Below are 25793 nucleotides of genomic sequence, written 5' to 3' on the forward strand. Positions count from 1 at the left end.
AAGAAATAAGAGAGGACAGAAGGAAATGAAAACACATACCCTGCTCCTGGATTGGCAGAATTAACGTCATGAAAATGGCAATACTCCCCAAAGCACTGTACAGATTTAATGCGATCCCTCTAAAAATACCCATGATATTCTTCAAAGAAGTGTATAAAACACTTATGAAGTTCACCTGGAACAATAAACACCCTAGAATAGCTAAAGCACTCCTACGGAAAAGAAAATTGGGAGGCATTACTTTCTCCAAATTTAAACTATACTACAAAGCAATTCTTATCAAAACAGCATGGTATTGGAATAAAGACAGACCCTCAGATCAGTGGAATAGGCTTGAGTTCTCAGACAATGTTCCCCAGACATACAATCATCTATTCTTTGACAAAGTAGCAAGAAATCCTAAGTGGAGCAGGGAAAACCTCTTCAACAAGTGGTGCTGGCAGAACTGGTTAGCCACTTGCAAAAAAGTGAACATAGACCCCCAGTTAACATCATGTACGAAGGTAAAATCCAAATAGATTAAAGACTTAGATATCAGACCTGATACCATATGGTATATAGAACAACACATAGGTAAAACACCCCATGATATTGAGACTAAAGACATCTTCAAGGAGGAAACTGCACTCTCCAAACAAGTGGAAGCAGATATAAACAGACGGGAATACATTAGACTGAGAAGCTTCTGCACCTCAAAAGAAATAGTGCCCAGGATACAAGAGCCACCCACTGAGTGGGAGAAACTATTCACCCAATACCCATCAGATAAGGGGCTAATCTCCAAAATATACAGGGCACTGACAGAACTTTACAAAAAAAAATCTAATCCCATCAAAAAATGGGGAGAAGAAATGAACAGACACTTTGATAAAAAAGAAATACAAATGGCCAAAAGGCACATGAAAAAAATGCTCCTCATCTCTGATCATCAGGGAGATACAAATCAAAACAAAGATGAGATACCATCTCACACCACAGAGATTGGTACACATCACAAAGAATGAGAACAAACAGTGCTGGTGGGGATGTGGAGAGAAAGGAGCTCTAATCCACAGCTGGTGGGAATGCCATCTAGTCCAACCTCTATGAAAAGCGTTATGGAGATTTCTCCAAGAACTGGAAATTGAGATCCCATTTGACCCAGCTATTCCACTCCTAGGGATATGCCCTAGGAACACAAGAATACAATACAAAATCCCCTTCCTCTCACCTATATTTATTGCAGCACTATTCACAATAGCCAGGCTCTGGAAATAACCAAGATGCCCTTCAACAGACGATTGGCTAAAGAAACTGTGGTGTATATACACATTGGAATATTATGCAGCCGTCAGGAGAGATGAAGTCATGAAATTTTCCTATACATGAATGTACATGGAGTCTATCATGTTGAGTGAAATAAGTCAGAGGGAGAGAGAGACGGAAAATAGTCTCACTCATTTATGGGTTTTAAGAAAAATAAAATTCATTTTTGCAACAATCCTTAGAGATAATGAGAGGAGGGCTGGAACTTCCAGCTCAATTCATGAAGCTCACCACAAAGAGTGGTGAGTGCAGTTATAGAAATAACTACACTGAGAACTACCATAATCATATTAATGAATGAGGGAACTGGAAAGCCTGTCTAGAGTACAGGTGGGAATGGCAGGATGGAGGGAGATTTGGGACATTGGTGGTGGGAATGTTGCAATGGTGAAGGGGGTGTTCTTTACGTGACTGAATCCTAATCACAATCATATTTGTAACCAAGATGCTTAAATAAAGACAAAATTAAAAACAAAAAGAATGACCATAAAATGGCACCTAGGTATCTAGAGCAAAATTTGGGAGGGATTCCAAAATAATAAAATATATTGCAAAAAAGGTTTTAAAATGCAGAAGTCAGACTCCTTTTTGGGGGGGAGGTTTGGGCCACTCCTGGCGGTGCTCAGGGGTCACTCCTGGCTGCCTGCTCAGAAATCGCTCCTGGCAGGCATGGGGGACCATATGGGACACTGGGATTTGAACCAACCACCTTAGGTTCTGGATCAGCTGCTTACAAGGCAAACGCTGCTGTGCTATCTCTCCAGGCCCAGAAGTCAGACTTTTTAACTTGAAATCTACATATTATTTAATAGAACAAAATAACTTATAAAATGATTTTTCTAAAATATTCAGTTACTAGAGGAACATATAGGTCAATAATAAGATTTTAAAGCTCTCTCATATTTTTACGTTTTTAATATATTCTAAATCCACAGAATCCTGAATTTTCAGTAATTGTTTTAATGAGGATAATTGTAAGATAGTATTATTATCAGATTTCTAATTTCCTGAACAAGTTTTTGATCTTTGTGTCTTTTTTATCTGAAGATTATTTTGGCCTTCAATATAATGAAAACAAAAAGGTGGCAAATTTTAATTAATATATCCTTAATTATAAATATAAATAATAAATAATGTAAGCTTAATGCCTCTTAAATACAGTACAGTACAAATTTATGTTAGTAGGATAGCTTTTCTCTTCTTATCTAAGTTTTTTTGACTTATAGTGATTAAATCAACATAAAATAGACTAACGGGAAAAACACTGTTTTGATAGTTCAAAATATGTAAGTAAAGTAGCCAATTATTATATCTGCTAGATCCCAAAGAGGGTCATGGAACTCAATCTGGGAATCATATAAATTCATAAATATTTACCTCAAAATAAATCACTTGTGATAATTTACTATGACAATATGCTTATTGCACTTACTATATATATATATATATTATATCCCATGTCATGTAAAAATATGTCTCATGTGGAAAGTTGTCAAGAAATATTTGAGGAATCTTCATTTATGGAAAGAAATGATAATTTTGTGAATAACTGGTAATATAAAGAATCTTTTGTATTATGTTTTAATTAGTAATGAAATTTTCTGGCATATACGACTATGGGGCATATAAGATGACCCCCTAATTTTCCTGTTAATATATAGGGTTTGGGCTATATTCACCATATAAGACTACCTCTCTTTTAACACACACCATATGAAAATTTAAAACGTAAGAGAAAATAAGTAGAACCCTCAAAGTTTAACAGTATCTATTTAATAAAGCTAGACTTTGGAGTGCCAACAATCATTTTACATTTGTCATTTGTAGCAAGTGACTGTGATTTTTTTAATTGTGATCTACATTGAGAGCAGGGAGAGGGACTTCGCCAAGAGCAGCTGGCTGCTGTGTAGCGATTAATAGGACAGCTAGAGGGAGACAGAGCTCCTCCTTTGCCTGCCATAAAAGCTGAACAGAGGACTGAACAACGGAAAGCCGCTGGTGGCTGGAGGAGATGTTATACTCAGTAGTTCGGCTCCTTTGTGTGCCCTGAAAGATGAATCGGGACAAGCATAGGACTGAGTGATGACAACTGGCAGCTGGATGGGATATGGAGGTAAAAGGGGTGGATCACTCGTCCCTGGAGCTGGAGTAAGTTTCAGCATGCCCTATACTGGCGTATAAGACGACCCCCGACTTTTAAGAAGTTTTTCATGGGTTAAAAAGTAGTCTTACATATGTCTTAAATACGGTAAATGGAATGCTTTACATGACTTTCTTTTATTATTTATTTGACCAATATGAATTACAAGTCTTTGCTAGTCCTATTTCAGTTACATAGTGACAGTGAGTTAGGGCTGTCTTTTTTCTAATAGCTTTCTTGACCCTGAATTTCTGTTCCTTTACTTCTGATAATAGTTTTTTGTTTACTTGTTTTTGCTTCAGCAATTTCATAAGAAAATTTGGGGGGTGAGAGCAGAATAATATTCAATGAACCTGGGGACACTGTAGTCTCAGTGCAGAGATGAGTCTCTCACACCTGTGGTATGTCTGGGTATATCCTGGGGATAGTACAGTGTTTGGGGTCAGAAGTACAACTCCACATGCGAACTGTGTGCTTTAAGACTTTAATCCATGTGTTCATATATTCTTAAGTAACATTGATTTTAAAAAATGAATAAGCAAAGTGGTAGGTTTGGGATAGTATTCCCAGAGTCTTCGAAGCAACTAAATGACATGATTGTGTTTACCACCTAAAAATCAAGTACTTTTATTCAAAAATGGTCTTTGCCTTTGGGAATTAGTCTTTTGTATAGTAGCTAACATGCATTCAACTTGTGTTTTATCTCAGGCATCCTGTTTAATTCCCTGAATCTACTAGAAGTCATCCCTGATGGGAGAGCTAGGAGTAAGTCCTGAGCACCTATGGGTGTGATCCAAACCCCCATAATGCAAAATAAAAGTCTTTGTCAAAATTTTACTGAAATACATGACTTGGCATGGGGGGGGTGGAGAGCAAGGAGTATTTTACAAAATTTATTCCTGAAATAACCTCATTTTGACAAAAATGCTCTTTTCTAACTCATTAGAGAGAAGGATTTGCTATGGTTAGGAAGTATACTAGCCTATAAATTAGATATTTATTATCTCTAATTTCTAATTGAGTTGGCTGTGGCTCAAGTAATTTAACCTGAGTTTTCAGAGAGAGAATGTGGTTAATTTGTGACTACATATTAAGCATTCAATAATAATTTCAATGTAGAATCTTGTTATTAATCACCCCATCAAATATATTATTAAATAAAATACATTTATTCTTGTGTCAGTGTGATCAAATGATCAATCATATGGCTTTCATGTGTGAGGCCTATTGTGGCCCAGAACAATCCTGAGTGTCTCTATCCTCTCAGTCCTGGAAACAGTAACAATTAATTAAAACCAAAACAAAAAACCCTTTAGGGTCTGGAAAAATAGTACATCAGGTCGTGAGCTTGGCTTGCAGGTGGTTGAATCCGATTTGATCTCTTGTATTACATTTGTTTACCCAAACCCCATATTAGGAGTAATCTGTGAGTGCATAGCCTCACGAGTCACAAGCACTGTCAGATATGGCCCCAGAAGAAAGTAAGGAAAAGATAGTTCTAGTAATAATAACTTGTATATATTTTTCATGCAATCTAAAATAAATTGCTAAATATGAGCCTGAGTTTAATATTATCACTTTCTTTTTCATTGTTAATAAGCATTTATGATGGGTATTGACAGTGTTAAAATTTAATGGCAATTATCCCAACTTGAGATCATGCAACTAAATAAAAATATAACATATAGTATCCAATATATATTATATATACCCTATAGGACATCATTTCAAATGAAGTAAAAATAAACTATTTTTTCAAATTTGACAAAATGAATTTAAAATAATAGTGAATTTTTAAAAAAATATCTATTTGGAGATTTTAGATGAAACTTCAAGTAGTACTTCAAGATTATTCATTTTAACCTTACAGTGGAAACAATTTATGGGATTACTAGACATGGCAAGATGCCAGGCTTTCAGTAAATATTGGCTCTATTACCTGTGATTTTTCAATTAGTTTCCATTTAAATAAACACTAAAATTTTATTTTTTAAGAATGTTTATACTTGAACCTTGTGTTTACAATATAGAATTTAAAAATTTTAGATTAAAGTTTTGGACTTAACCTGCATTAACAGTGCAGTGGAATGCTCAAAATATTTGTGTGATATGTTATTTGAGACTGAAAAAAAGAGTATGGTAGAACGCTGCTATATTCAATGGCTTCTAACATATCATGAGTACCCATTGTTTAATCATAGTTTTCTGTTTCCTTGGATATGCTTTTTGTGATATATTTTTCTTTTCACGCAGATGTGTAACTAAGGATACAAGAAACCATGGCAACCCTGTCTTGTTCAAAGAAAGGAAGTTGAATGTACCAAAGCTGTCTATAAGATAAACTAACCCTGTGGTGGGGCTATCATCTGGGCCTTTTCCTCTATCATAGACTGTAATCTTCATGATGTGCTTCTTTGTTAAATACCTTATGCATTACAAAGTTGAGAAATAGAAACATTACAGAGGGTCCTCAAATTACAAATCATTGAAATAATTTAGAATTCAGGCAATATTTATCATAGATAAGGTACTAAGTCATCAAAGCAAATATTACTTATACAATCACATATAGAATGAAAACAATATTAAATTGTAAAGAAAATTTTAGAGAAAAAATGTTAACAATTTCACAAGAGGGCAAGGATATAACCATGCTTATCAAACTGTCTCAATGTCTTTCTTTAAGAAAATTGTTTTTATTAGAAGAAAATTACTGTGTGCTGCAATAAGAAAAAAAATAAACTGTGAAATAAATTAGAAGAAAATTGTTACTGCATGACGTTATCCTCTCCTGATTTATAATCATGAGCTGTATATGGATGGTGGCTCCTTGCAGCATTTCAGGGCAAGCTTTAATGACTCTCTTATTTTACCTCCTTTTACTTCTTCTCATAGTCTACTACCACTACAACAGAAAACAAATAGCAGCAAGACTCGAGATTTAAAGTGAGTAAAGCAGTCTCAGCAATGGATTCTAAAACTTTATTTACCCGTTTATATATCGAAACAAATGGAATTATAAATATATGCCTGTCATGTTGAAGAAATATATTGCCTGGCTTATTTAGTAACACTTCAGGATATTATTTTTTGTTTATATGTTTGTTTTTTGGGCCACACCCAGTGGTTACTCATGGTTCTAAACTCAGAAATCACATCTGGCTGACTTTGGGGCCCATGTGGAATGCCAGGGATTGAACCTGGATGAACCACATACAATGTAAATGATGTACTCACTCTGCAATCACTCTGGCCCACCTGAGGATTTTTTGTTTGTATTTACTGAAGACACACATTTACTTTAACATACCATTGTCATTTTTCACGTCATTTACATAATTTAAACATACAATTTAAATGCTGTATTGATCTAAATTTTGTGAATCTTTTATATTTTAAAGAAAGATGTGATATAGTCTTTTTATTCCTATTATATCAGACTGCATTCCTCCAATGCACTGTTATTTATGTAGGCAAAGGAAAGAACTGTACTTTTCTAGACCAGCATAATTTCAGATTCCAGTAAATGCGTCATTTAGACAGTATGTGATGAATGCTGAATACATGGCCAAAGCAGTTAAAGAGAGCAGAACATTCGTGGAAAAAAGAATAACAGTTTTAGAATTTCTGTGCAATTCAATTTCCTGAGACAACCAATTCAGCTTTAAATAATGACTAGAGTTGACTGGAGTCTTGATGCTGGCATTGCCAGTGATATTTACTTGGACAAGTCACTTTTCTATTCTGAATTTTTCTTATCAATTAGAAACTCTGAATATTAATGTGAACTTTATAATTTATTTTGGTTTAAAATACTTCACATGCTCCTCATAATACATATGGTCTATTCATTTTACTGTAATTGATGGAAGACATAAAGTGACCGAAGGTTCAGTCTTAGAATTTAACTCATTCAATTATACAAAAATTTGCTGTACATAAAAACATAAATACAATTTATATAACTCATTGAATATATTTAAGCATTATTTATATATATGTATATATATTTTTCCTAAATCCATCATTTTTCCTGAAACAAAAAAGAGAGTTTAAATCTAGTTTAATGACTAAATTTTCAGATATTTGTAAATTCAAAAGCTGAACAGCATCTGGAGATGCCTTTAGACATTTTATTTAAACCTTATTGGTAGCGGACAGAGAGATAGCATGGAGGTAAGGCATTTGCCTTGCATGCAGAAGGATGGTGTTTTGAATCCCGGCGTCCCATATGGTCCCTCAAGCCTGCCAGAAGCGATTTCTGAGCATAGAGCCAGGAGTAACCTCTGAGTTATGCCGAGTGTGACCCAAAATCCGAAAAAAAAAATTATTGGTAGAACAATAATTTTTACCATAGTATTAGATCCAATGAATCAACTTCCTGGCATTTATCCTCAAAAATAAAATCATTAATTAAAAAATGTACATAGATACCTTCATTATAGCATAAAATGCAGTATCTATGAGTAAAACATGTCTTAGTCTTCAATGTCAAGTGAGTAAATAAAGGAATTTCAATATCTATATGTATGTATGTATATATATATAATGGTATAATATGCATCTATATAAAAAGATAAAACTGGGCCGAGCAGTGGCGCAAGTGATGAGACATCTCTGCCCTTGCTAGCCTAGGACAGACTGTGGTTTGATTCCCAGGTGTCCCATATGGTCCCCAAGTTAGGAGCAATTTCTGAGTGCATAGTCAGGAGTAATCCCTGAGTGTCACTGGGTGTGGCCGCAAAACCAAAAAAAACCCAACCAACCAAAAAACAAAAGAAATGGATAAAAGAGAAGCAACCACACAGATTGAAAAAAAGAGTGATATAATTAGAAAAAAGTACTTCATGGAAGAAGATCACAAAACTAAAATTGTGAAACAAATTCCAAACTTAGGTTTGTCTAAAATATATAGTACTTTATCCTTGGATAAGGAGTGTTCATTTCATATAATAGTACCCCGATCATCTAATTTTATATTTCTGTTACTGGAAAGGGAGGCATGAAAATACATAATAGAAATGTCATTGGGCAGTATAAGTGGTTGTGGCAGCTTTTTTGAATCAAAAGGTCCATTTAGAAATCAGAGAATAGTACATTTAGAAATCAGAAAATAGTACAGCAGCTCTACTTAGATACCTGGATGCAAATTTTTTCTAAACAAGGAGTTCACACACACACACACACACACACACACACACACACACACACACACACACACATACACACATCACCACCACACTACAAAAATCATAAGATGGTCGTTCTGAAGATCCACCAAATATCAGTCACCTACGTAGACTCTCTTATAAGGACTTTAGAGAGTAAATGAGGAAGGCGTTCAAAGGATTTCAAGAAACCATAGAAAAAATATTCAATAAGAATCAAGAGGATATGAGAGTAGAAATGAAAAAGCTGCACAAAGAAATGATAGGCCTGAAAAACTTGGTAAAATACTCACTGGAAGGCCTCTCTAGCAGAGTGATAGCTGTCCATGAAAGAACCAGTGATCTGGAAGATGAGTTGAATAACACGTTCATACAGCATAAGAAGTTGGCAAATAGCCTTAAAATAAATGAGCAGAAGATAGAAAAATTAATTCAATTAATCCAGACAATAATACACCTTTGGTATTAATTCAACAGATAATAGAATCAGTGGTGTCCCAGAAACACAGGAAGAAAACTCCTATGACAAAAGTCAAATATATAATTATTGAGAAATAACCAGAGCTGAAGAGTGCACTGACACATACCCTGGATGCCCAAAGATTACCAGAAAAAAGAGACCAAAATTAAAGCATCCATGGTACATCCTAGAGATGATGATAAATACCATATAGAACACTAAAAACACCAAGATCAGAAAGAGAATTTATATATGAGGAAGAATCTTTACAGCAGGTATATCACAAGCAATGTTCCAGGCCTGAAAGCAGTAGTGAGTTATACTGGAAAACTCAATGAAATGTGTGTTTTGCAAAAATACTACATACAGTCAAAGTTTTCTTCATTTTTGAAGAAAGAATACACAGCTCTATGGATAAAAAATGGCTCGCTGACTTTAAAACTCAAAACCAATATTAAAAGTAGAACCAACTGGTTTACTTCAAGGCAAGAAAGTTCTCTCAAGCACAACAAACATCGACACAAAAAATCCATTGATATAATCTCAACATTAATGGATGAAATGAAACAATTAAGAGAAAGAAAGCAGCAAAACTGATTAGAAAACTGAATCAAACATTTTTCTGTTTAAAAGAAACACATTTGAATAGTCAGAGCAAACACAAACTCAAAGCCAAATGTTGGAAGACAGTCCTTCAAGCAAACAACTTCTTTAAAAGTCTAGATAAATTTCTTATGTTTTTTTTTTAATTTTTGGTTTTGTTTTTTATATTTTGGATTTTTGTTTTTGTTTTTTTTTTTCTTTTTTCATCTTTTCTTCTTTTTTCTCAAAAAGAACCACATAACTTGAATCATCTAGTTTTACCTCATAAATTGAGGAGAAAAAATGGATGGTACCAGAATCAAACAATTGTATGAACATTATGATATTCATTATGTATGAAAATAAAAAATGATCAGACTTAAGCACCAAACCCAAGTTCAATGACAGCAGAATCAATGCCCAATCTTCAACAACTATACATAGAGGGGATAGTTATACTAACAGTCTTGGGGGGAGAAGGAGGGGGATGCTAAGAATAGGGTTGGAGGGAGGACAACATTGGTGGTGGGAATACCCCTGATTCAATGTCATTATGCACTTTTAATATTACTGTGAAAGACTTGTAACACATTGATCACAACAAAAATTATTTAAAAAAATGGTTGGGGTGGCAATCCTAATATCAGAAAACACAGACTTTATGATTAAAATGTTATGTGACAGAAATGAGCATTTTATAATAATCAAGGAATATGTACTCCAGGAAGAACATATATTCACCCAATGAGTGGCCAGAAAAAATATTTAAAATAATGGCTGATAGCCCTGAATAAGGATATCAAAAGTGACACAATAATAAAGGGAAATATCAAACCAAGTTGTCACCCTTTGAGAGATCAAACAGGCTAAAACATAAAGATGTACTGGCTTTGAAGAAAGAAGACAAGGACTTACTTTTTAAAATTTTTGCCACTACCATTTGGTGGTAGTATCCCACTGTTGTTTTAATTTGTTTGTACCTGATGAAAAACAATGCTGGTACTTATTTACTAATTTTAGTTACTTTTTTAACCATTAAAATTATTTTTCTTAAGGAACACAAAAAGGGAGCCCAAATGATAATGCACTAAATAGGGCATTATCCTGGCATGCAACCAACTCTCGTTTGATTCCTGGCATACCAAATTGTCCCCCAAACTTTCCAGGTGTAATTTTTGAGCTAAGAGCCAGGAGTAATCCCTGATCACTGCCAAGTGTGGTCCAAAAAGAAAAAGAGAAAAAGAAAAAATAAGCATAAAACACTGAAATCATTCATACAAATGTAGTCTGTATGTGGACACATTCTGTTCTTGAACAGATATAAACCAAGCTTATTATTATTAAAAAAAATTATCAGTGCACCAGCCAAGCAGCTGAAAGCTGACAATCTCAGAAGACGCTGGCCAAGTCCATGACCTGGTAAAGCCACACCTGCTATGCCCATCACCCACGTTGCTGCTTTGAAACTGGCCCTGCTTCACGTTCATTCACAGTTCTCTTCAGAGACACCAATCTGACTAAAATTCCAAGTATGCCAATATTTGGCTTGACATCACCAGAATTATTTCAGAGTGATTGCAGGCAGCCTCATAATTCAGGAAGCCCTTGCAGCTAAAAATATACCACACAAGCAAGAGCCACAGTATATGCAATAATGCTTGGAATTCCTGGACTACATTTTTGTTTAAAACTGTCATCTCCGTAAGAATACATCAATTTAGAACGCAAAAAGGATTGGAAGCCACCCAATGTTCAGAAACAAATGAAGTTAATATAATGGTCACTTAATAAAAAGATCTCACCAAATCTTCTGACATTGTTTGAATAACCTCATTGGAGATAAACTAATATTCACAAATTTTCTTGTCACTCCCCACCTTTTTTCTCTTTTATCACCCTTTTTTCTTTCTTACCTTTTTTCTTCCTTAAAAAAATCTTTCTTAAAAATCCTAATTATAATAAATAACATTAATAATTTAATAGTTTTCTAGTGAAGGAGAATTTTTTTATCTGTAAAAGTAACATAATTATTCTCGATATATAGAGATAATGAGAGTTTAATAGTAAAGTTTATATATTAAAATAGATTGAATTTTAGAAAGATAGTACTTAATTATCTCAATGTCTCTATTCTTCTATTTTCTTTTCACTTTGTGCTGCGTTTTGATTCCTAAATCAAAATGTTGGCTCCATACAACAGTGCAGTAAGTCTACTACTCATTAGCTACACACTTGTCTTTTTTTTTTTGCCTGCTTGTTTTATTAATATATTTTCCAGTTTGTGAAAAGTAGTTCTCAACTACATTGACTTTTGACTTTTGAAAATGCTAGCAGTTACATAGCATTCTAACATATTAAGCCCATTTGTTGAAGCATCATCCTCGTTAAGTTTGCTTTAGAATTCTCTACAAATATACCTATTATTTTTGCTCCTGGCAGATTTGTTCCGTGTTAATGTACACATCTAAATGGAACATCTTTAAGAAATATTCCTATATTTCCTTAGTGCTCAAGTCAAATGTTTTTACAAGTTAATTACACAGAAACATTTGCACAGGTTGACTGCATTTTTATGATCGCTGCTTCACTGATTGAAGAAGAGTTCTTCCTCTCACCATCATTGTTTTAAAAAAGTCATCCTGTTTAAAAAGTCATTTAACAAGAGTCACTATGTTAAGAACAGATAAGTTACCTTGCATTTTAATAGAAAACATTAGAATTAGATAATTGTATAGCTTATGGAATAAAAGGACATAATTCTACAAACAAGAATTTCTACTGGTAAGCAATGTGATCTTTATTTAGTTATTTTATTTTGTAATTGCAATAATAATCAATTAGGTTTATTGTTTTTTTAAAATGTTATTTCAGAACTTGTATCATCAGCATGTATTGGAACTTTTGTTTGTTTGTTTGTTTGTTTGTTTTGGATCACACCCAGCAATGCTCAGTGGTCACTCCTGGCTCCCTGCTCAGAAATCGCTCCTGGCAGGCTCAGTGGAGCATATGAGATGCTAGGATTCGAACCACCAACCTTCTGCATGCAAGGCAAATGCCTTACCTCCATGCTATCTCTCCGGCCCCGTATTGGGAACTTGTTAAAATGCTAATTCTCAGGCTCTAACTGACATGCTGAATTAAACTTAAAAGTTTCTGTTCTTAGTCTCCCTCCTCCGGTGATGGGAATGTTGCACTGGTGATGGGTGGTGTTCTTTACATGACTGAAACCCAAACACAATCATGTATGTAATCAAGGTGTTTAATTAAAAAAAAAAATAAAAATAAATATGTAAAAAAAAAAAAGAAAAAAGAAAAAATTTCTCAAAAAAAAATAGTTTCTGTTCTTGGGGCCAGTGAGGTGGTGCTAGAGGTAAGGTGTCTGCCTTGCAAGCGCTAGCCAAAGAAGGACCGCAGTTAGATCCCAGGCGTCTCATATGGTCCCCCCAAGTCAGAGGCGATTTCTGAGCGCTTAGCCGGGAGTAACCCCTGAGCATTAAACAGGTGTGACCCAAAAAACAAAACAAAACAAAAAAAACAAGTTTCTGTTCTTAAAAATTGTTTGGGTTATTCGCAAGTTTACTCATACTTGAAATGCTCCGTGAATTAGGACAGCACACTAATGTAAAGGACCTAAATTGGCAAAATAGTATTAAAGCCTATAATCTAACCTAACCCTAAACCTCACCTTAATCCTAACTTTTGCAAGTAGTTATCTTATTTTTAAAAATTATATTTATTTAAACATTGTGATTACAAACATGTTTGTAGTTGGGTTTCAGTTATAAAAAATGAACATCTCCCTTTATCAGTGCAACCTTCCCACCATTAATGCCCCCTTCTTATCCATCCCCTCCTTTTGCCTGTATTTGTGACAGGCATACTGCAAGTAGTAATCTTAGGGGAAAAAAATTTCACCTGGAGAATGACAGTAAACACTAAAATACAAAGATCAGAGACATAATTTAGTTGGTAACTTCCTTGTCTTGCATATAGGTAATCTGGTTTTAATGACTTGACACCCAATACTGTATCAGGAGTATAACATAAATACAGCTGGGTGTGGCTCCAAACAAAGAAACAAAAAATTAGAAACAACAAAAAAAGGTGGAAAAAAATGTAGGACGAACTTGTGCTTAAAAGTGAGTTACTGGGTTCTGGGGCTGGAGCAGTGGTGCTAGAGGTAAGGCATCTATCTGCCTTGCCCGGGCTAGCCTAGGACAGAGCTAGGTTTGATCCCCAGTGTCTCATATGGTCCCCCTAGACTGGGGCGATTTTTCAGCACATAGCCAGGAGTAACCCCTGAGTGTCAAAGACCAAAAACCAAAAAAAACCCCAAAAAGTTGAATAACTGAGTTTCAAAGAAATAAACAAAAATATTGGAGGCTATTTCTTATATGTGTGTGTTAGGAAACAATATTTAATTCCAGATCACATGGTGCCTCATCTTTGCTGAGGCATTCTTATCATCCCCAACACAAACAGTTGTGAGGCATATGCTGTTTGGACCAGTTGACCTAGTATCACCTGGAATAGCCAGTGGGTTTCCTAAGCATTGTTTGGTAGACTTCATTTTCTCTTTCTTTCCCCATAAATTCCTAAGTTTCTATATTAGGAGAGGAAAATATACTCACAAATAATTATATAGATTACATACAAAAACTGTATTTGTATTGTGGTTGAGTGAATAAATTTTTATATAAAACCAATATAAAGTATATAAATACAACATAAATATAAACCAATATAAATGTATTTCTTTCAGTTGAATGAAAATACCAAGTTTGTAACTAAATATTACAAAGCAGTGGTATGTGTATTGGTATCTGAGTATCCTTTCCCAAAGATGCCTTGCATATTTCTGCTGTAAGTAGCTGGCTGGTTTTATACACTGCTAATTGGATTTAGAGTGAACACCAAGCATGAAATACTCAATTAGATTTTTTTTTCTGCAGAGACTTTGAAATTGGTGTTTAGATACTTAGTATGTATTTTCAAATAACTGAGACTATCAAAATTGAGACTAAGATGGCTATGTGTATTTAAAGATGAGAAAAGTAGATGATGCCTATGAATAAATGAAGCAAGTGATTATAGTGTCTACAATTCCTGGCTATAGGAATGTTTTGAAAACGTGGTATAGAGAAAAAAGTGATGACAAAAACTGGCATTTTATTTTATATGCTTTTCTTAATAACTCAATATTTAAACAATAATCTACCCATATTTCTATAATTTTTGATAATTGGGCCTAAATTGTTTTGTTACTTAAAATGTATTTATAACTCATACTTTTGAATAATTATCAACATTAATTCAAAATATAATTATTTTATTCTTAAAAATTTATAGAAAACAAACTCCAGGATTTTGTAATTGAATGCCAAATACCCTCCCACCTGTATTCACCAAAGCTACTTAGCAATATGGCCACTAATAGAAATAAATTCTTAGTTGAAGTAGAAAATTTTCATGTCACAAATAGCATATGCAATCAATCAGTTAAATTTTCCCTTTATTAACTGAAGGAAAAGGAAACAGGAATTTAAATTTATGGAATAACATAGAACTAAAAAAGCTATTAGATAAAATCAAAGTAAAATGCTGACATAATTGTTTAGAGTAGGCAAGAAACACAAGGCCAGGAAAAGTCTATGTGGCAGATAGACTAGGGCAAGTTAATTCAATTCATGCTGAAGATGTCTACTAACAAGTACCAAAGACAAGATTATTAATACATTATGAATAGAGATGTTGTATGAAGCAGGCACTACGCCAGACACTGTTAAATTGCAAAACAAACTCTTGGACAAGCCTAAGTTCAATAAAAGAAAGCATGTGGAACTTGACTTCTGGATCTTTCTGATGTCTCTTTACCTTACATAAACACAAAGAGATATGATGCTGAAATGCCAAAATAATTATAGGTGTGGATGATTTAAGAAAGACATTTGAAAATAGAAAGAAGCTGAAATTTACTTCTTTTTGAGGTCATTATACATATTTCTCCTTGTCATAGCTCCTAGAAGATTATGTAAAATAAAATAACACTGAATATCCATTGAAGCATTGTAAAGCAGGCTTCCCACTAATGCATAATTATTCATTTTTTGAGAATTATTTTTAAAGTACAGTTGTCCTCAGAGGATTTCTGAGGCCCAGGAGAGCCATATTCAGCTATATTCAATCAGGAGTCAAGAGTGATGACTAGTGCTTGGTTTTAAATGTGCTCAGAATATATAGTATTGAAAGGCTGAAGTCCAATGAGGCAATATCCAGCAGAGGGTATCTAAGTAAGGTTTCAGCACTTGCTCTATCAATTTAAACTTATTGCCCTGTCTTGGAGAAATATTTTATTTATAACTTAGACATTCTAGTTATTTATTATAAGCACCACAGATGGTCTCCCACTTTTCTTAATTATTTGCATCAGAATACTACATTAAAGTGATATTTGCATGGTTAAGTGGGAATAAAGAATAACTGACTTAACATAATCAAAATTTGCCATCATTGTATCTCAATCATAGAACACTGAAAATTTGCCATTTTGAATGAACAAAATTATAATATATTGGTTAAACTTTGAAGTGACCATAGAGATAAAAAATACATGTACTTAGACAGGTTGTTTTATTTCTACTAATGAATTTAGAGATTAATTTCATTGATAAAGTAGAGGAAAATTAAACTAAAAACAATATTTTGGGGACCCACCCCAAGTACTCAAGTCTTACTCCTGACTCTGTGCTAAGGGATATTATATCCCTGACAGACTTGGGGGATTATATGTAGTGTATCTAAAGGCAAATCAATACCTTGTATACTATACTATGACTCTTACACAAGAAATGAAATTTTAATTATATTTAGACCAAATCATTTATTTTTATGATGAAGTATCTGGCAAGCTGAAGTTATATTGTATGTTATTATTCCTTGCAGTATTGAAGAAAAAATTGAACACACACAATTGAATTTTGGTCTGCCACCATAAGGCAAATAGTTTACCTGTTGTATTATCTATTATCCAGTTTTCCAGTTTCTCATAGACTCACTTTCTTTTTCTTTTCTTTTTTTATATATTTTATTTAAACACCTTGGTTACATACACGATTGTGTTTGGGTTTCAGTCATGTGAAGAACACCACCCATCACCTGTTCAACGTTTCCATCACCTATGTCCCAAATCTCCCTCCTCCCCACCCGACCCCCGTCTGTTCTCTAGACAGGTTTTCCATTTCCCTCATACATTCTCATTATTAGGACAGTTAAAAAATGTAGTTATTTCTCTAAACTCATCACTCTTTGTGGTGAGCTTCCTGAGGTGAGCTGTAACTTCCAGCTCTTTTCTCTTTTGTGTCTGAAAATTATTATTACAAGATTGTCTTTCATTTTTCTTAAAACCCATAGATGAGTGAGACCATTCTGGGTTCTCTCTCTCTCTCTCTCTCTCTCTCTCTCTCTCTCTCTCTCTCTCTCTGTCTCTCTCTCTGACTTATTTCACTCAGCATAATAGATTCCGTGTATATCCATGTATAGGAAAATTTCATGACTTCATCTCTCCTGACAGCTGCATAATATTCCATTGTGTATATGTACCATAGTTTCTTTAGCCATTCGTCTGTTGAAGGGCATCTTGGTTGTTTCCAGAGTCTTGCTATGGTAAATAGTGATGCAATGAATATAGGTGTAAGGAAGTGGTTTTCGTATTGTATTCTTGTGTTCCTAGGGTATATTCCTAGGAGTGTTATAGCTGGATTGTATGGGAGCTTGATTTCTAGTTTTTGGAATCATTTTAAACTTAGCATAACACAACAAATTCTTTACATGAGCATTAGGCTAACTATGCAGAAACTTAATTTTTCTAAAATATCAACATCCTTTTTTATTGGAGGAAATAAAACTCTCAGTATGAAATTCACTATAGGACAAAAAGAAATTAAAATATTATGGACAAGGCACCAATTCAGAAATTTTGTTTTCTAGTCACAATGCCCATTTTTATTAAATAATTTTGATGTCATAACAAGTAACACTTTACAATTTATTTATTTATTTAAATAACAATTTTATACATAACACATAATATAACATCTTCTAATTGTCTAATTTTCATAATATTTACTTGGATAAAACAATTTTACTTTGCAAATTATAACCAAGAATATTCAAATACAATGCCTAGTCAAGTTTTTTTTATCACCTCTTCCTACAATCAGTAGAGAAACTCGAGGGGCTCTGTTTTAACAAGTGCTCTCCAATAAGCAATATGATTTTCAAAGTCAACAAAATGGGACTCAAGGTGATAAAAAGAGATGTCAATGAAAGGATATCCTGTTATATAAAGCAGTGATGATTATAAATTTGAACATAAGATCAGAGAGAGTATAAATATTGAATCACTTACCTTATGATCTGCCAATCAGGTTAAAATACTTGAAGCTTATATGGCTTCTGAAACATTGCTAAAGATAAACATACTAGGCAAATTAACCAAGAACTACCCTTAACATTCTCCCCACAAAAATATAAAACATTATCATTCTGATCACTAATTATTTTCTTGGGAGAAAGAATAAATATATGAATATTTTTTTCATGTCATAATTAAACCAATTTGATCCCTGTCAACACATATGATCTCCCTGTCATTGTCAGGACTGAAACTTTATGACAGAGTCAAGAGGAATCTCAAAATACCAATGGTGAGACTCCCAAATCGAAAATTAAAGTTAAGCATAGGTGGCAATTTCTGTTTTAGGTGTGATCACATTTGAATTTAACTAAACCTAGAAATGTCTACATTTTTAAATAGTAAATTACATATGTTTGCATGTGAATATAAATGTTAATATATATTTGGTTTTTAGTGTATAACTATTAAATATAAATATTTAAGGCATATATACAGCATGTAAATATATTTATATTTCCATTTAAATCATAAAATCAGTGCTTTGACAATTTATTAAATTTGGGTTTATAAAAGATTGGCAAAGTAAATAGAAAGTGAATTGACTTAAAGTCTTCATCTAATTTCTTTTTCTAAACATCTTCAAACCAAGAAAAAAGCAAAAAAGCATTAAACTAATAAATGGGAAACAACATTTCATGCTAAGATCAATAATTCATTCGTATGTCACTAGTTTTTTAAATAACATTTTTTTATTCAACTATCAGTTAAAAAGTCCATGTTTCTATTAGTTCTCTATCCTACTTATTTTTAATTGTGCTGTTTAGTAAACTTTATATCTCAAGATATTGATATCTTCAATTATACCAGTTGATTATTTCATAACGAATGATTCTTTGTCTTCACTTAAAAATCAAAATATTTTATGCTTAAATTTTGCCTCTACATTAAGTTTTGCTTATATGGTAAACCATATAGACTCACTTTTTTTCCAAATACTGTGATATTGGAAACATGGTGTAATATTAATGTGTTGTACTAATGAATTTGATCAATTAATGAAGTTGAAAAATCTCCCTAACGTTACTGTTTCTTTCCTCGTGATTGTTAAAGTTTTGTAGGTATGTGGGATTATTATATTTTTGCTTAAATTTTTACTCTTTTTCTTGGCAACAGTTTTTGCTAAAATTTTACTCTTGTAATTGTCACTGTAGTTTTAATGATGATTTTCTCTTCTTTTCATTTTTTCTGCATGCTTTAATTGGATTCCATAAGGAAAACTCGTCCTTCCACTCTCTCTTCAATGGACCATTTAGCATTTTTTTCTAATAATCATATTATTACTCTGATTTTATGTCAGCAAAAAATATTATATCTGAGGTTAATCTTTGAAAAAATAAGAATGACCTCTTTTGTATTTTAATGTGTTCTCATATTGACTATTGTATTCATGCAGCATTGGTCCCTTATTCATTCTTTTCTTGTCACTCTTGCGTATAGAATACTATCCTAGGTTTCTGGTCCTTTATAGTTTAGTCAGGCATGGCAGAGAGCTGGTCCTTCATGCTCCTCATTTTCTATTAAATTAGTTTTTTGACTTTCTACCTAAGAGAGTGTTGTCTCCTATTCAAAAACCCCTCTATTTTAAATTAATCTTTGCTTTTTCAAAGAAATGGATACCATCTATTTATTATAGAAGACAAGTATTTTCAGAACTTATTTCAGAGTTTTTTGGTTTTCAAATAAATTATAGTAATTCATTTATAGCAATAACCTATTAGTTATAAAGTGTATACTGTATTTAAATAGTGCTAACAAAACTCTGCAATGAAACCAGCATATAATTGCATAACACAAATATGCAAATAGACAAAGCAATAATCTTAAGGTATCATGTTAAAAAGAGTTAATAAAACAGCAGACCCAGAATAAAATTCTTCTCCTTTAATAGAGAACTGAACACTAATGCAACACTTGATGAGCACTTACTATGCTAATCACCATGTACTGTAGTGGAAATAAAAACTTGAATGCAATAAACCTTGCAGCCTGCTAAGATTAGAATTATCAAGTAACTGGGTGTATAATTATATATATATTCAAAATACATATAATATATAATTACATATACCCAAATACTATATAGCATAAATATAATAATTCCACAAGTAAAGTATGAAGGTCAAAGAAGGGTAATTATGATTTAAATAACAGAAATATGTTTCTCAAATCTGAAAGCATCAAAATAAGATTATAGTTTCTGGTGTAAGCTTTCTTCCTTACAGATAGGTGTTATCCAGCTGTGTTGTCATCAGAAAGTGTTTACATGAAAATAGAATTATCTAGTGTATATTGTCCTATAATGGGGCTGTTTGCATTAAATTGAGCCCCACTGTATGATTCTATGTTGCTCTAATTATTTCCTTATATTTTCTGTCTTCATATAACATCACATTTGGTCTTATTTTATTTTATTTTATTTTTTGGTTTTCGGCCACACCCGGTGACACTCAGGGTTTACTCCTGGCTATGTGCTCAGATATTGCTCCTGGTTTGGGGGGCCATATGGAATGCAGGGGGATCAGTCTGTGGTCATTCCTAAGCTAGCACAGGCAAGGCAGACTCCTTACCACTTCGTGCCACCGTTCTGGCCCCATTAAAGAAAACATTCATTCTGTAATATTCGGTGCTCTTCAAAATTTTATTTTGGTTAAAATTATCAAGGATAGGGGCTGGAGCAGTGGCACAAGTGGTAGGGCGTTTGCCTTGCACATGCTATTCTAGGACAGACCACAATTTCATTCCCCTGCATCCCATAAGGTCCCCCAAGCCAGGAGCGATTTCTGAGCACATAACCAGGAACCCCTGAGTATCATTGGGTGTGGCCCAAAAAACAAAATAAAAAAAATATCAAGAAAGTTTTGTATATCATTAATTATAAAATTTCAGGAATAAAAATTAGTATTTTGTTTCTGAATGTATATTTATCAGATGCTCATGGAAATAAAATATTTAATTTATATAAAATTTTAATTTGTAGAATGTCCATTATTTTTTTGGTTTTGTTCTATTAATATGTTGGACACTTTAGGAAATAATTTTACATCTTATATGTAAATAAAAAGAGAGATATTCTGATTCATTTCAAGTAGTATTATGCATTAATAGCAAAATTTGACCTATATTATGTCTTTTAGCTCCTTACTGTGCTATTTTTACATTATCAATATATGAAAATCATTAAAATATGACATAACATAAAAATGTTGTCCACTTTCCAAAAATTGTTAAAAAACGAGACTGTCATCAAATTGGTAAGCCCATAAAATTTATGACAATATGCATTTTAGAAAATAGATAATGTATAGCAGCAAAGGTAAGGCTTCAAAATCAATTGACCATCAAAGGTTTGACTTAGTTATTACTGATAGGTCAGACTGCTTGCACTATAGTTGAGGGACTATAGGTGAAAAAGGAATAGTATTCCAGGTCAACTTCAATTTTCTAGATGCAATCTTATTAAGACATAGTTAAAGATTATAGATCTTTAACTATGTTCAAGATCAAGGATGGATAGTAAGTTCTAGTTAGGATATTAGAATATAAGCCAAGAGCATTTCTTTTCTTTTCTTTTCTTTTTTCGTTTTTGGTTTTTGGGTCACACCGGGCAGCGCTCAGGGGTTACTCCTGGCTCTACGCTCAGAAATCGCTCCTGGCAGGCTTAGGGGACCATATGGCAGGCTCAGGGGACCAGTCTTCTGCATGCAAGGCAATACCTCCATGCTATCTCTCCGGCCCAGCCAAGAGCATTTCTACTAAAGAAAAAAATAACACTTTCGGTAAGGAAAACAGAGGATTTGGTATCCTACTCAATGTAGAAGTTTGGACTTCTCGGGGCCTGGCGGTGGCGCTCGAGGTAAGGTGCCTGCCTTACCTGCGCTAGCCTAGGAGACGGACCGCGGTTCGATCCCCCGGCGTCCCATATGGTCCCCCAAGCCAGGAGCGACTTCTGAGCGCATAGCCAGGAGTAACCCCTGAGCGTCACCGGGTGTGGCCCAAAAACCAAAAAAAAAAAAAAAAAAAAAAAAAGAAGTTTGGACTTCTCAACAGTACAACATACACACATGCATTTGTCTTCATACATTAAACACCATATGTTTTAGAAATCGATGTGAATTACAAGCCTTTCACAGTTGTATTTCAGTTATATACTAACAGTGAATTAGGGCCGTTCTCTCAGTGTTGACCACACTCCACCACAGTTCCCAGAATGTATCCTCTATTTCCACACTAGCCGACTAGACTGCTAGCATAATAGGTCCATTTGCTACATATCTTGTTATAGTTTGGGTCTCTTGATTCTACTGTCTTTGACATTGGTTTTAGTATTTAGGGCTGACCACTTTTATTTCCATTCTATGCTCCTGAGACCACTTGGGCACCTGAGTCCCATCCACTTTTTTTTTCTTTTCTCAGTTTGTAGGAAGGCATATAAATGTGAGGCAGAACAAGACGATTCATGTATGGTTCTGTAAAAAAAGACGGGAGCCCCATCTAGAAACTCTAACTATAAATATTTTTTTTAGAATAAAAGAAAGAATGAAAAAGAAACAAATTTGGTGGGATGGCGGATGTGGCAAGTTTGTGTTGTTTTTCTTTCTTTTTTTTCTGTTAGGCTTCTGAGTGCTGCTAAGAAAAGGAAGAAACAGGAAGAAATGCCATATTTATATCCCTGTGCTAAAGTTTCTAAATCCCAGCCCTTAGCCCAACTATTCCCTCAATGTTTGTCTTTAGGTTAAAATTCAAAGGCATTTCATGACTGAGTCCGAAATTAAACTTATCACCTAACTTTGCTTTGCTCGATCAAATTATTTACGTTGTAAATCATAACTTAATCTAAATAGTTGTCTCACTTATAATAAAATTTGAGCTAAATAATGAAATATTCATTATTTCCAGATTCTTGGCATTTACAAATGTTAAAACTCTCAGAAAAAATAAACCATTTTAATAATAATTTTTTTTGAAAAGTTAATTTATAGTTAGTTTAAAGTGCTTTGGGGCAATAGAACCATGAATAGGACACTATCTTTGCATGCAGCCGGCCTGCATTCCGTCTCTAGCGTCTCATAGGGTCCCTGAACCTGCCAGGAGTCACGCCTTTACAGATAGACAGGAATATTTTCTGAGCACCACTAGTTTTACAAATATTTTATAAAAAAGTTTTGTAAATTTGGAGAATCATATGTATTTTTGTGTGTAACAAATTGTAAAAGGCAATTATAGTCTAGATCCTCTCTTATGCAAAGTGTCCCTGGGCAGTATAAAATTATAATGAGACCTCAAATGCAAGCATGGGAATCAGATAAAATAATTAATTAGTAAAACTGTTGAAGCATTATAGTTCTCCTCTAAGAAACACAACCTGCCTTGAAAAAATAGTTTGAGGTAAACTACTAGTGTATAGAGAAAACAAGTTCAGGATAAACTGCCACTTGGTTGATGGGTAACTGGACATTTGTGAGAAGCGTCTGGTCAAGATTTAATCATTCAGTCTTATGGCTATTACTTTTGTAAGTCAACCTACTGCCAATGATGGCCTATTCTTTGTTTTAATATTTTTTCAGGTTCAGATCAGAATTGCCTTTGATAAATCAGTGGCCCGGAGGGGAGGGGGGACCTCCAGGCCTCGTCTATCTGATCAATTCATCACATCCAATCCCTGGACCCCTGGGAACCAACTCTGGGCCCGGACCGAAATAGAGCCTCAGGTGATGATGCCACCGCCTCCAGGAAGGCCTCACTGCACAGGGCGCAACCTGGGTGCTTCACAGGAGGGAGGTTTTTCTCATCTCGGGTAGACCCGATCAAATAAGATCAAGATGTAGGCGGGGAAGGGGCACAGGGATTGGCGCACACAATCGCCTTCTACACTCATTCACTCACGCTCGCGCACTCATCACGAACCACACCCCAGACCGCATTCAATTCTATGAAAGAAAATAGCAGTGAATTAGTAGGGAGGAGATACACTTGTCAGAAAATTTCTGCCAACTGTACTCAAAGAAATAAATTTGAAAACAGATAATTTCTTAAATTAATCATTTTAAAATGTGATTCTGAAGAGTGTTATCAGCATTTTAAAGGAATTACTTCTTATTTTATTACCAATAACTAATAGAAACTTGCAATTTTTCCATATTTGAATATTTGCAATAGCCTACCATTATGTGTAATAATTTTGCAAAAATATCTGAAAGTGAAAAATGGTCATTGTTGAACAACAGTTTAATATTAAATAAACAACTAATCAAAGAAATATTGATTTTAAGAGTAAAACCAAACCAAGTCAAAGAAAGGATTTTTATTTATAGCTTAAAAGTTATAATTTACCTATATATGTTTATATATAGAATTATGTAATAATTATATATAATTACGATATTATATATAATAATTATATGTTATATATGATTTACCTACTATGTTTTATATCAATCAATCCTGTAGAATATAAATTAGCATGAAGAATAATCATAACTTTTGTTTTCACAACATGTCAATGAATTTAATTTTATCATTTTAAAGTCCTGAGTAATAGATATTTGGAAAACACTGTTATAAGGAACGAGGTTCCTATTTATTTGCTAAGCACTACTGAGGAAACAACAGCAAAAAAAGTAGCTTTTTTGGGGGGAGGGTCTCCCCAAATCCCTGATGGACTTTTAATAACTGGTTACTTCTTAAGAATAACTACTTTTTCATTAAAGTTATCTTGTTCCTTTTTTAAATCCAATACAGTTGTTTTATGAACTTTCCCAAAACTAAACAGCCCACCTACTTTTAAAGTCCAACTAAATATGCTTAATTCATTCTCAATCATAATAGAAGAATCTACTACAGTTATATATATATATATTATTGTATTTTAAATTATTTTTTATTTAAGCACTGTGGTTATAAAACTGCTCATAATTAATTTTCAGTCATAATGTATATCACCCTATACCACTGCACTTTTTCCACCACCAGTGTCCCCAAACCCCCCCATCCACACCTCCCACACTAACCTGTCTCTGGGAAGGCATTTTTTTGCTTTTGCTCTCTCTCTAAAAAAAAAAAAAAAATCAAGCTACCAAGTTGATATTTCTCTCTTAGTCCAGAAAGAGTTTTGTATGATTAAAATGTTTGCCAAGTTACATTTTAAGAAACCATCCATAAATAATTATATATATAGTATAGACATTCTAAAAGAAAAAGAATTTTTGTCATTCTATATTAATTATATTATATTATAAAAGACTTAGATAAATTAAGTAACTTGTTTCAGGCTTAACAGACATTCAGTGGAAGGATAGAGATATATTTTTCTCCCAGCCACAATTCTTTTTTCTTAAACAAAGCTATTTAACCTATAATTTTACAGATAACTCTTTAACATTATTTTTATCTGAAATTTGAGCAAGCAAATTTGTCTATGAATTGATTATATAACCATATGTCTTAAAATTACCTTCTAATGAGCATCAATAATGTTAGTATCAGGGCTGGAGCGATAGTACAGAGAGTGTTTGCCTTACACATAGCTTACATGGGACAGACCTGAGTTCAATCCCCAGCAATCCATATAGTCTCTCATCCTGCCAGGAGAAATTTCTGAGCACAGAGCCAGGAGTAACTCCAGAGCACGCAGGGTGTGACCTAAAAACAAACAAACAAACAAAA

The 25793-nt window shown here is 33.7% G+C and overlaps 1 pseudogene; it reads right to left on the reverse strand.

Annotated features, from left to right (window-relative positions):
• Positions 1-23697: 23697 nt before the first annotated feature.
• LOC126010279 (uncharacterized) lies at positions 23698-24066 on the reverse strand (annotated as a pseudogene).
• Positions 24067-25793: the final 1727 nt, after the last annotated feature.

The sequence above is a fragment of the Suncus etruscus genome, chromosome 5 (genome assembly GCF_024139225.1).
Source record: "Suncus etruscus isolate mSunEtr1 chromosome 5, mSunEtr1.pri.cur, whole genome shotgun sequence".
In the NCBI taxonomy this organism is placed as follows: domain Eukaryota; kingdom Metazoa; phylum Chordata; class Mammalia; order Eulipotyphla; family Soricidae; genus Suncus; species Suncus etruscus.